The sequence below is a fragment of the Castor canadensis genome, chromosome 10 (genome assembly GCF_047511655.1).
Source record: "Castor canadensis chromosome 10, mCasCan1.hap1v2, whole genome shotgun sequence".
NCBI classification, from domain to species: domain Eukaryota; kingdom Metazoa; phylum Chordata; class Mammalia; order Rodentia; family Castoridae; genus Castor; species Castor canadensis.
The window spans coordinates 105,065,244-105,079,265 of NC_133395.1; the positions used below are offsets into that span (position 1 = coordinate 105,065,244).

Genomic DNA, 14,022 nt, shown 5'->3' on the forward strand with positions numbered 1-14,022 from the left:
TTTTTTCACTCCACCCCACCTCTTCAACCCTGCTTGTCCTCACCCTTTTTTTTTTATTGTTTTATTATTCATATGTGCATACAATGCTTGGGTCATTTCTTCCCCCTGCCCCCACCCCGTCCCTTACCACCCACTGTGCCCCCTCCCTCTCCCCCCCACTCCCTCAATACCCAGCAGAAACTATTTTGCCCTTATCTCTAATTTTGTTGAAGAGAGAGTATAAACAATAATAGGAAGGAACAAGGGTTTTTGCTGGTTGAGATAAGGATAGCTATACAGGGAGTTGACTCACATTAATTTCCTATGCGTGTGTGTTACCTTCTAGGTTAATTCTTTTTGATCTAACCTTTTCTCTAGTTCCTGGTCCCCTTTTCCTATTGGCCTCAGTTGCTTTTAAGGTATCTGCTTTAGTTTCTCTGCATTGAGGGCAACAAATGCTAGGTAAATTTTTAGGTGTCTTACCTATACTCACACATCCCTTGTGTGCTCTCACTTTTATCATGTGCTCTAAGTCCAATCTCCTTGTGTTTGCCCTTGATCTAATGTCCACATATGAGGGAGAACATACGATTTTTGGTGTTTTGGGCCAGGCTAACCTCACTCAGAATGATATTCTTCAATTCCATCCATTTACCAGTGAATGATAACATTTCGTTCTTCTTCATGGCTGCATAAAATTCCATTGTGTATAAATACCACATTTTCTTGATCCATTTGTCGGTAGTGGGGCATCTTGGCTGTTTTCATAACTTGGCTACTGTGAATAGTGCTGCAATAAACATGGGTGTGTAGGTGCCTCTGGAGTAACCAGTGTCACAGTCTTTTGGGTATATTCCCAAGAGTGGTATTGCTGGATCAAATGGTAGATCAATGTTTAGTTTTTTAAGTAGCCTCCAAATTTTTTTCCAGAGTGGTGTACTAGCTTACATTCCCACCAAGAGTGTAAGTGGGTTCCTTTTTCCCCCACATCCTCGCCAACACCTGTTGTTGGTGGTGTTGCTAATGATAGCTATTCTAACAGGGGTGAGGTGGAATCTTAGTGTGGTTTTAATTTGTATTTCCTTTATTGCTAGAGATGGTGAGCATTTTTTCATGTGTTTTTTGGCCATTTGAATTTCTTCTTTTGAGATTTGGAAAATTGTCTGTTATTATTTTGTTTGTTGTTATCTCCCCTTTTGCATTCCTGATTCTACTAATTTGAGTTTTTTCTCTCCTCATTTTAGTCAGGTTTGTCAGGGGTCTGTGGATCTTATTTTTTCAAAGAAACAACTTTTTGTTTCATTAATTCTTTGTATGGTTTTTTTGGTTTCTATTTTGTTGATTTCAGCTCTTATTTTTATTATTTCTCTCCTATTTTTTTGGGATGTGCTTGTTCTTGTTTTTCTAGGAGTTTGAGATGTATCATTAGGTCATTGATTTGGGATCTTTCAGTCTTTTTAATATATGCACTCATGACTATAAACTTTCCTCTCAGGACTGCCTTTGCTGTGTCTCATAGGTTCTGGTAGGTTGTCTTTTCATTTTCATTGACTTCCAGGAACCTTTTAATTTCCTCTTTTATTTCATCAATGACCCATTGTTCATTAAGTAATGAGTTATTTAGTTTCCAGCTGTTTGCAAGTTTTTTGTCTTTACTTTTGTTGTTGAGTTCTAGTTTTATTGCATTGTGATCAGATAGTATGCATGGTATAATTTCTGTTTTCTTATGTTTGCTGAAGCTTGCTTTGTGCCCTTAGATATGATCTATTTTGGAGAAGGTTCCATGGGTTGCTGAGAAGAATGTATATTGTGTAGAAGTTGAATGGAATGTTCTGTAGACATCAACTAGGCCCATTGATCTATTGTATATTTTAGATCTTGGATTTCTTTATTGATTTTTTGTTTGGATGACCTATCTATTAATGATAGTGAGGTGTTAAAGTCTCCCACAACCACTGAGTTGGCGTTTATATATGCTTTTAGGTCTTTCAGGGTATGTTTGATGAAATTGGGTGCGTTGACATTGGGTGCATACAGATTGATGATTATTATTTCCTTTTGGTCTATTTCCCCTTTTATTAGTATGGAATGTCCTTCTTTATCTCGTTTGATCAATGTAGGTTTGAAGTCTACTTTGTCAGAGGTAAGTATTGCTACTCCTGCCTGTTTTCGGGAGCCGTTGGCTTGGTAAATCTTCTTCCAGCCTTTCATCCTAAGCCTATGCTTATTTCTGTAGGTGAGATGGGTCTCCTGTAAGCAACAAATTGTTGGATCTTCCTTTTTAATCCATTTCGTCAAGTGGTGCCTTTTGATGAGTGAATTAAGTCCGTTAACATTAAGAGTTAGTACTGATAGGTATGTGGTGATTCCTGTCGTTTAGTTGACTTAGTTGTTTGAAGGTTTGATTGTGTATAGCTCCAGAGTGGAAAAGTCATTCTCTGACACAGTGGGCCTGTGAGAATTTCCCTAAAACTCGTGCACATGGAGTTAGTGTTAAACCTGTGACATTTTTATAAAGCAAAGTAATCTATTCTGAAAATAAAATTCCTTTTTAGCAAGATAATATACTATTTCAAGTGTTTTATATTGCTTATTTGAATGTCTATTACATAAACATTGTTTTATTCTGTGTTTTTGAAGCGCTTTGTCCTTCTGCTTTAGGAATTTCAAGCGAAAAACGTTATTTTGGAAGCAATGATGAAAAACTCTCTTAAAAAATACTAAATCCTCATGATAGTTGGATTTATTGTATTAAATAAACTACTCCATCTCTATCTATGATTAAAGGTCAAAGCCTTTCCTATTTTCTACTCTTTTGTAAACATTATATAAATTAAACCACATGTAAATTAAACAGTATTTAAATATATACTCATAATAAGCCCTGAACAGTATTGAAATTGCAATCAATGTTAGTTAATTGAGTCATTTTCAAGGTCCATCAATTAAATTTTATGTCAAATTTCCTTAGCTTTTAAGGAAATGTTTAGATTATATGATTCTGTAGTCTGTCATTTTTCACTGTGTATTGTGTTTTAAGAAATCTTGCCAATCAACTCTATGTAGCCCAGACTGTCCTTGAACTCTGTTTCCTCCTGCCTCCATCTCCCAGGTTCTGGGACTATAGGTGTGTGCAACCATGCCTAGATATTAATATGTTCTTGAATTCAGTTTGATAATATGTTGTTGAGTATTTTTTCATCTGTGTTTACATGATATTGGCCTATAATTTTCTTTTCTTATAGTGTTCTTGTCTTGCCTATCAGTCTACTACTAGCCTTGTAAAATATGTTTGGAAGTGTTCCTTCTGCTTTGATGTTTTGGAAAGAGTTTGAGAAAAACGGATTGGTTTTTCTTTAAATATTTGGTGGAATTCAGCAGTGAAGCCATCTGGTCTTGGGCTTTGGTGGGCAGTTTCTTATTATTGATTCACTCTCCTAACTTGTTATTAGTCTGTTCAGATTTTCTGTTTTTTCATAATTCAGTTCTGGTAGGTAGTATGTGTTTAGGAATTTAGTATTTCTTCCAGATTATCAAATTTGTTAGTGCATAATTATTCATGGTAGCCACTGTGATCCTTTGTATTTCTGTGGTATCAGATGTGTTTTGGCTTTATTTGAATAGTCTCTTTTATTCCTAGTTAGTCTAGCTAAGGGTTTGTTGATTTTATTTATCCTTTCAAAAAACCAACTCAATGTAAAAATAATAAAAATAAAATTTAAAAAAAACCTTAGTTTTCTTCATTTTTAAATTGTTTTTCACATCTCTATTTCATTTATTTCTGCTCTGAATTTCTTTACGTCCTTCTGTCCACTTTGAGCTTACTAGTCCCTTGATTTGTGACATTAGATTTTTACGTTTGCTTGTTTGTTCTGAGTCAGGACTCCCTGTGTATGTAGCCAGGCTGGTCTCATACTCACATCTTGCTGCCTCAGCCTCCCCAGTGCTGAAATTACAGGCAAGTGCCAAAGTGTCTGGCTGTAGACATTTTATGATCTATTCTTCTTTTCTGATATAGACATTAGTCATCATAAATTCCCTCTTAACACTGATTTTTATGCCTCCTTTACATTTTTTGTGTTGCATTTCTCTTCTTTGTTTCAAGTTAATTTTTGATTTCCTTTTGATTTTTTTTCTGGGATTCATTGGTTGTTTGCAAGCATGTTCTTTAGTTTCCATATATTTTCATATTTTCTAAGAGATTTCCTTTACTGATTTTCATTTTTGTGTCCTTGTGATCCTAAAAGGTACTTTGATATGATTTCAGTCCTCCTAAATTTGTTAAGATTTGTTTCATGGCCTAACATATGGCCTGCCCTGGATAATACTCCTGTATGTTTGAAAAGAATGTGTATTTTGTGGCAGTTGGATGGAATTTTCTATAAATGTTGTCAGATCCCTTTGGTCTGCAGGGTAAGTCAAGACCATTTTTCTGTCCATGATCTGTCCATTGCTGAGAAGTTAGATATTGGGGACACCTATTCTAAGATTGTAGTTTATCTCTCCCATCTGATTATTTAATAAATAATTGGCATATGTATTTAGGTGTTCTAATGTTCAGTGCATATATATTTAAATTATTATGTCTTGGTGAATTGATCATTTTGTCATAATGTAATGACATGGTTTTAACTTAAAGTCTATGTTGGTTAAATATAACTAAAAACAGAAAGGAAGGAAGAAGAAACAAAGGAAGGAAGGAAGGAAAGAAGGAAGGAAGGAAGAGAGGGAGGGAGGGAAGGAGGGAGAGAGGGAAAGGAAGAAAGGAAGAAGGAAGAAGGAAGGAAGGAAGAAAAAATTTTCCCAGTCTCCTATAGTAGTTGAAAACCATATCATTTCTTCTTTCTGGAATGGTACTATTTCTTAGTTGTTTATATTTTCTTTCTTAATGCTTAGGTGACCTTAATTACTTATAGCTGATTTATCTTCTAAGCACCAAAATTAATATTTCTAAGATAATAAGAAAGTTTTCTGCAACTTCCAATTCCAAGATTTTCTCCTGCATTATCTTCTAGAAGTTTTCTAACTGTATTCTACATTTAGGTTTATGATCTACTTAGAGTTAGTTTTTGTGAGGAGTACAAAGTCGATGTCTGTACTTATTTGTGTGTGTGTGTGTGTGTGTGTGTGTGTGTGTGTGTTTCCAGTTGTTGCTATGCCATTTAAAAAAACCCTGTCTTTTGTTTTTACTACTTTATCAAAGATAAGTTGACCATATTTCTGGGTGTCTGTTTCTGGGATCTCTGTTCCATTCCATTTACTCATTTATCTATTCTTCTACTAATGCCTCATTGTCTTAATTACCATAGCTTTCTAGTAATTTTTGAGTTAGTCAGTCTTCCAACTTTGTTCTTCAATATTTTGTTGACCATTTTGGTATTTTGCCTCTCCATAGAATCTTTATTACATAAACCTTTGTGAATATTTTGTCAATATCCTGAAAATAACTTTCCAGCACTCTATTGAATTTGAAGTTGAAGTTAGGGGAGGAAAGACATCTTGACAGAAGTGAGTCTTCTATTAATGGACATTGACTATATCTCCACTCCATGTACTTGTTCTTGTTTGTTTCTCTCATCAGGTTTGTGATTTTTCTCATATAGATTCTTTACATATTTTGTTAGATGTATACCTAAGTATGTCACTTTTGGTGTAAAAATATAAACTGTTTATGTTTTTAATTTCAATTTCTTTATCTATTCATGGAATATATAAAACAATTGAGTTTTGTGTGTTACTCTTATGTCCTGTGCTGTAGTCACTTACTATTTCTTTCTGATTTTCTAAATATATACAATCATGTCATCTACAAAGAATAACAGTTTTATCTCTTCCTTTGCAGTGTATGTGTCCTTTTATTAATTTTTTGTCTCACTGCCTTGGCTAATATTTATAGCATACTGTTAAAAAGGAATGGCAATAGGGGCCTTTACCTTGCTCCTCATCTTTAATGGGAAAGTTTCCAGTTCCCACCAGGAAGTATGATGCTAGACATAGGATTCTTGTAAATATTCCTTATAGTATGATCTTGTGATTCTTTTCTTCTTCAGCCTCTTGATGTGATAGGTTGCATTAATTGATTTTTCAAGTATTGAACTAACCTTGCACACCTAGGATAAATCCCACTAGGTAATGGTATATATTTCTTTTTATACATTTTTGGATTGAATACATTATTTTTTATTGAGGATTTTTACATCTATGTTTATGAGAGATACTGATCTGTGGTTCTCCTATAATGTCTTCATCTGGCTTTGGCATTAGGTAATTCTGGCTTCATAGAATGGACTAAGAAACCTATATTATTTAAGCTGTTCCATTTATGGTTATTTGTAACATAGTCATAGAAAGTTAAGGCTGATGGATAAATACTCTAGCAGTGATATTATTTATACTTTGACTCTGGGATGGCTTCAAAGAACTAGAGAAATTTGCCAGAACTTGATTTAAAAAATAAAGGAGTTGATGACTGTTTACATCAAGATACCAAATGCAGTAAGAAACTGAGGGCTCCCTGGGCTGTACTCCAACACTCCTACTGCATATTCATGCCATATGATTGGATGACCATAGAGTACTAGTTTTCTCAAATGTGTGCCTTAAGTACATTTATGTGTCATTGTAGCCAATTACGGTTCTTGCATTCTAGGTCTTGAATTAATATTTTCTGTTTTATTAAGAAGACTATTTTCCCTTTGCAGTTGAGGATGGAAAATGTCTTTTCCCTTGCAGACTCTTTGGTAATCATCCTCTTCACAATATTTGAATGCCTATAATTTGAAGGAGCAGTAGTGGGAGAAAAGCTTTTTATTCTTTATTTTTCAAATGTGTTTGCCAAAGTAGCCAGGGTCAGAATTTCTTTTCACAAATTCACAAAGTGTTATACACCTGTGGACATCTTAGTCTCCGTTCCATTTATTTTTACTAGGAGACGTCTTGACCTTCCTCTTGCGTGGAACTAACATGATTATTGAGCTTATCTTTCCCATTGCAGCACCCACAAGAAAGAATTTTTAAAGTTTTCATTTAGTTTATTTTTTCCCTATATGGCATCAAAAGTGCATTGGGTCACTCACTAACAATTATTTTCAGGCCCAGCTTTTCTTATGCACACAGCTGCCACTCTACCAAAGTAGAACAGACACTAATGGCCTCATGTTCCACCCTCAGCCAAGTGTCTGGCAGTGGACACTGATAAAACCATCTGTTACCAAGGTGAGTCCATAGCCTGTCACTGATGCATAGACTTTCCAGGCTCCTCAGCTATTAGAGACTCAGTGGGGCTCTTGGGCCCTACAGCAACTGTGTTCATAATTATGTGAAAAAGACTTCAATGGCTTTTCCATTCACAGTGGGTAATCTCAAATCTGGTGAATTCTGTTGTTAGGAATGGAAACCGAAGGGTGATCTGAGGACAACCAGGGCTGGAACACACACTTCAGCATGGAATTCTTTTCTTTTAAACTTTTATTTTGTTTAATTAAAGAGCATGAATGAACAGTTGATATAATACTCAACACAGTGGACACTGTCTAGACAAGTAGAGGCTAATGAACTGAGCCTTCGTTAAAGAAAAACATAGACAAAGGAGTAATATGTCATGAGCACCTATCAATTTTCATTGCTTAATAATCATTATTTCATTTGTCAAAATAATATTTTGTGACATGCAATACTATTTGCATCTTTAGATGAAGCTGAGCTCATAGAGTAGTGGCAAGTAGCAGAACTGGGGTTGAAACTCAGGCTTCTTTTTTCTTAACTCTTTTCCCCTTCTCTTACACACCAGAATAAGTAGCATTGGTTTCAGAAGCTACCGTTTTTTGTGCGGGTGAGTGGCACTGGGGTTTGAACTGAGGCCCTCATACTCAGTAGGCAGGTGCTCTATGACTCGAGTCATCCTCTTGTTATTTTTTTAGATAGGGTCTTGTGCTTTTGCCCAGTGCTGGCCTCAGACCATAATCCTCTTACCTATGCTTCTTGACTAGCTTGGATCAGAAGAACACACCACCATACCCACTTGTTGATTGAGATGGTGTCTCACTAACTTTTTGTCTAAGCTGGACTGTAACTATTATCCTCCCACTTCCACCTCCCAAGTAGCTGGGTTTTACCATGTCTGGTCCTCCATTCTTTTTTAAACTATTGTCACATCCTGGGTTACTCATCCTTCTATCACATCTACCACATTTGAGGTTTATGAACTGCATTAGTGCCCTTGTTAAAAAGAAAAAAGAGGCGCTAAAAGCTCCCTAACCTCTTCCACCACAGTGAGAAACTGCTCTCTATGAACCAGGACATAGACACACATCAGATACAGAATCCACTAGCACCTAAACTTCCTGGTCGTGGACTTCCCGGCTTCCGTAACTATGAGAAGTAAATTTCTATTGCTTATCACTGCCTAGTTAATAGATTTTCTTGTGGCAGCTCAAAGAGACTAAGATACCTCTGAATCCACTCTGTTTTCTCTTCTCTGAGTGGCCTGCTGGGATCTCCAGCTTTCAAGAGGGGCCTCAGAGACCTAGAATGACCTTACTAGAACAGTCTTTCCAAGGCTCAGACCACATCCATCTTCCCACATCCGTTTCAACTCTCTTTGGTTTAAAAATTTCTCATTTTTTTCTCCCTTACTTTTCATCACCACTTTCCTACTTCCCCAGCCTGGCAAATTTCATGTAGTACAATTTATACCACCACATATCCTTCATCATTGGAGTTTCTTGACTATATTTCCATGGGCAGTTTTTTTTTTTTAGATCTTTAGTCATTCTTTGTTCCTCTCCCCATTAATGTCTCCATGGTATATCCTTGATCTTGTTACTTTCTAGGACTTCACAGAAATGATGAGGTAGTAATAAGAGTATCCAATAAAACCTGATTTTCATAACCAATTCGACTCCATCTCAATGAGATATTATAGGAAAATAGTTTCACAGCTCCCTATTTGGCACTTTTGCTGATGAAAAGAAAGCCTAGAAATTGGTGACATGTCCAGGTGACATCACTCCATGACCACATAATAATAGATGGCAATTCTTCGTGGATTTCAGCAACCCAATCAAGCTGTTATAAGCTTCCCCCAGCATGTCTGCTTGCATAATGATGTGCCTATCTTTTACTAGGTAGTGAGCATCCTGAGCACAGAACCATTTCAAACACATTTCTAAAAGCTAACCTCTGTTATGCTCCCATCATTTGCAAGTTGACTTGTAAAAACCTCCTCAGTATGTCCTGAAATTTCAGCGGGCCTTGGTTTCTTTATCAGGAGGAGATGAGTCTTTTAAAGTGGTTGGTACTTGGCAGAAAAGAACTTCTACAGAAACACTCCTCAGATTATAGCAAGAGTACCCATCACCCGAGGATAGTGTGAAAATGCAGACCTGAATCCCAGGCCAGTGCCTGGAAACCTGCATTTCTATCACACTTCCAAGAAATGCTGATACTGCTTTTCTGTCTGTGGACACAGCAGAGGAAGCATCGCTTAAGTTTCTCTTCCCGCTGCCATCATGTCTAAGTCAGAGTCTCCTAAAGAGCCCAAGCAACTGCGGAAGCTCTTCATCAGAGGGCTGAGCTTTGAAACGACCGATGAGAATCTGCAGAACCATTTTGAGCAATGAGGTACCCTCACGTTCTGTGTGGTAATGAGAGATCCAAACACCAAGTGTTCCAGGGGCTTTTGATTTGTCACTTATGCCCTTGTGGAGGAGGTGGATGCAGCTATGAATGCAAGGCCACACAAGGTGGATGGAAGAGCTGAGGAACCAAAAAGAGCAGTCTCAAGAGAAGATTCTCAAAGACCAGGTGCCCACTTAATTGTGAAAAAAAATCTTTGTTGGTGGCATTAAAGAAGACACTGAAGAACAATACCTATGAGATTATTTTGAGCAGTGTGGAAAAATTGAAGTGATAGAAATCATGACAGACCAAGGCAGTGGAAAGAAAAGGGGCTTTGCTTTTGTCACCTTTGATGAGCATGATTCTGAGGATAAGATGGTCTTTCAGAAACACCATACTGTGGATGGCCACAGCTGCTGAGTATGGAAAGCCCTGTCGAAACAAGAGATAACCAGTGCTTTATCTAGACATAGAGGTCGAAGTGGTTCTGGAAACTTTGCTGGTGGTCATGGAGGTGTTTTGGTGGCATTGACAGTTTTGGTCAGGGAGGAAAGTTCAGTGGCTGAGGTGGCTTTAGTAGCGGTCGGGGTGGTGGTGCATGTAGTGGCAATGGGGATGGCTACAATGGAGTTGGTAATGATGGTGGTTATGGAGGAGGCGGCCCTGGTTACTCTGGAGGAAGCACAGGCTATGGAAGTGGTGCCAGGGTTATGGAAACCAGGTCAGTGGCTATGGTGGGAGTGGTACGTATGACATCTATAACGACAGAGGAGGCAGGGGTGGCTTTGGCAGTGGTAGTGGAAGCAATTTTGGAGGTGGTGGAAGCTACAATGCCTTTGGCAATTACAACAATCACTCTTCAAATTTTGGACCCATGAAGGGAGGAAACCTTGGAGGCCGAAGCTCTGGCCCTTATGGTGGTAGAGGCCTATACTTTGCTAAACCATGAAACCAACATGGCTATTGTGGTTCCAGTAGCAGTAACTATAGCAGTGGTGGAAGGTTTTAATTGCCAGGAAACAAAGCTTAGCAGGAGAGGAGGGCCAGAGAAATGACAGGGAAGCTACAGGTTACAACAGATTTGTGAACTCAGCCAAGCACAGTGGTGGCAGGGCCTGGCTGCTACAAAGAAGACATGTTTTAGACAATACTCATGTGTGTGGGCAAAAAACTCAAAGACTGTATTTATGACTAATTGTATTGCAGGTTATTTTAGTTTCTGTTCTGTGGAAAGTATAAGCATTCCAACAAAGGATTTTTTTTTTTTCTTTTGGTGTGACTGGAGTTTGAACTCACGTCCTCATGCTTGCAAAGCAGATGCTCTACCACTTAAGCCACACCTCCAGCACCCCCAACAAAGGGTTTTAATGTAGACTTTTTTTTTTGCTCCCATGCTTTTGATTGCTATATGTAATAGTCTGATCATGACGCTGAATAAATGTGTCTTTTTTTTTAATGTGCTGTGTAAAGTTTGTCTACTCTGAAGCCCTCTTGATAAACTTCCCCAACAGTGTGCAGTTAGAATTCCTTAAGGGTGATGCCAAAGTCCACTTGAAATTTACTTGCAACTGCTTGATGGAGGGAAGAATTGTCTTCAGAAACCTTGGTGTAGTTAAGCTGATAGTTACTATTGTGACTTTAGGAATTTCTTGAAAGGGTCACCCAACAAAAATCATTGAATTATTGGTTAAAAGCAATTGTTGGCACATCCTATGCAATATCTAAATTGGATAATGGTACCAGATAAAATAATAGATGGCAATGAAGCTTGTGTATCATCCATTATCATGTGTAATCAATAAATGATTTAATTCTCTTGGAAAAAAAAAAAAAGAAATGCTGATGCTGTGCCTGCCTGTCCAAATTACACTTTGAATGCCAAAAAAAAAAAAAGAAAGTGGCAGTGGTTCTTTGTTCTTTCCATCCATGAAATGGGTTGTGAAAATCTCTTACTACTCATATAGGCAGATTTGTGAGGTTTGTGGTTTATAAAATATTCTATTAAGCAATACTTCATTTGACTCTTATCACAGCCTGTGAAGTAGGCAGGACATTTATTATTTTCACAATTTAGTAAGTGAGGAACCCAATCTTGCAGTATTTCTGTGACCTGCTGTAGCTGGTTGGTGGAAAAAACAATGTGTCTATTTCTTTTTTGCTCCCACTCCTAGCAGACAAAAAGATCTGTAGCAGGTCAAAGATTGTGTATACCAGGAACCAACAGACTCACTCTGAAAGGGCCAGCTGCTACTAAATATGATGGTACTTTAAGGCTACTGGCCCAAGCATGCAACTGTTCCATGACAGCCTGAAAGCTACCATACCATGATCAATCAAGGTGGCGTGGCTATATTTCAAGTAAGGAGGATTGGGGCAGTACCAGGATTTTGAATTTAGGCCCTTATACTTGCTAAGCACTGTATCACTTGATCTGTGCCTCCAGCCCTTTTTTTTTTTACTATGTTGTTTTTTTGTATAGAGTCTCACACATTTGCCTCAGTTGGCCTCAACCCTTCTATCTTTGTCTCCCCTGTAGCTGGTATGATAGGCACAAGCCACCACACCTGGCTTATTGGTAGAGATATGTTTTGCTAACATTTTGCTCAAGCTGGCCTTGAAACGAGATACTACCAATCTCTGTCTTCTGCGTACCTAGGATTACAGGGATATGCCCACCAGTCCAGCCCTCCAATAAAGGATTATATGCAGCTAGGTGTGGCAACACATACCTGTAACCCCAAAACTTGACTTAGGTAGGAGAACTGACAATTCTAGGCCAGCCTACAATACATAGCAAGACCCTGTCTCAATTAAAAAAAAAAAGAAAGAAACAACAAAAAAAAATTACATATGAAAACAGGCTAGAGTTGGTCATCTGAGGGCTGCATTTCAGGTGGGAAGGGAGAGACTGAAAGAACAGTTTACTCCCCAGAGGCAGAGAGTGGTTCCCATGGCTCTATAAATCCCACGTCCTTCTTTTTATAGAGAGGGCAAGTGCTCTACAGATGAGGAACACCATGTCTTTGTCACTGAATATTAAAGCCAAGAGGGAACATCAGAGTGGATTTACACCATTACTTCATTTTCTGGGTATGAAAATTAAAACCCAGAAAGTTAATTGCTCAAAGCAGTGCCTCTTCATGATGAAAGAAGCCCAGCATGTTGGGCCCTTCATTTTTAATTATCAAATATCTTTCAGAAAAAGCCAAAGAAAATATGAAAGTTATTAAATCCAGGCTCAAAATGTAGACTGCATGTGAGTTGTTAATTCTTAAACTTTCTAAACTTTTAGTTTTCATTCACATGCATAACGTTGGAAACCATTAAATAATGAAAACCATTAGAACTGCTAATGTTTTTTAAAATATCCCCTAGGGAGTTCCAGTCTCTAAGCACTGGCAGAGATCCAGATTTTTGTCCCCAAAACAGGATAGGAAGTTGAAGGAGTCAGATTTCTTCTTTGGGGAAGGGAAATCTCTTGAAACTTTCAGCTGAAAACCAAAAATTGAATGTACCAGTTATCTGCAGCGAAGACATTTCCACGAACCTCCATGGACGTCACTGTTGCTCATAGGGCAACAGTGTTTCTCTCCTGTCTCATATAGCACTTCAATTCTGTCTTAGTTTGAACTACTAAAGGAATGGTTGCTTTTTGTTAAAAATGGACACAGATGAGATCAACACTACTTACTGAATTAGAAGCAAAGTAATTACTCTAACAACTCATGGTGGAGAAGAGACATAAAGACAAAAAAAAATTTCTACCACATTCCCTTACATACCTAAGAAAAGAACAGAAAACACACAATAAAGTGAGGGATTCTGCCTTGACCTTCAGACGACATTTGCGTCCCATGAAAAGTATTTGTGATTATTAGAACTATAACCTCTGCTAAATTGCTTGTTCTGAAGTGGTGCTTTGTCTGCTTGGCTCAAGTGCCACTAGTTCTGTGTACTGTCTTCACATTGTTTGATACTGTTTTGTTTTGTTTTCTTGGCCTTTGTCTTAACCTGTCTGGCAGCGTAGGAAGCAAAAAGAAAAACTTAATAGGCCTAAAGGACCAGCTAAAAAATAAAGAAAAAAGCTGTGAAACTAAACTTCACATTCTGTAGTTTACAATCTTGACAAAGGGGAAAAAAAAAGTAACTTCTATAATGGGGGAATTCCTTAAGAAAATCTGAGCATATGCCTAACTCACATATTGGAGAGAGAAAAGTCAAGCAGAAAGAGACAGAGTCTGCCAAGGTTTAAATAGCAACTCGTGCTTCTACAGCAACAATTTTCCTTGAGAAAATTGCCCATCTGCTTGGTATGAAGCCCATCTGCAAATGTGATCCCCAGATCCACACCCCTCCTCTTTGGAAAGCTGCATTCAATGTTTCAGTCTCTATGCCCCAGAGAACTGATAAAGCACTGGCATCTCC

At 37.8% G+C, this 14,022-nt stretch overlaps 1 protein-coding gene and 1 pseudogene across 3 annotated transcripts in view; both read left to right on the forward strand.

The window, feature by feature from the left end:
* Positions 1 to 14,022, forward strand: part of Znf385d (zinc finger protein 385D) — a 975,601-nt gene that overhangs the window by 634,619 nt on the left and 326,960 nt on the right. The gene's annotated exons all lie outside the window — the stretch shown is intronic.
* Positions 9,424 to 11,906, forward strand: LOC109676550 (heterogeneous nuclear ribonucleoprotein A1-like; annotated as a pseudogene).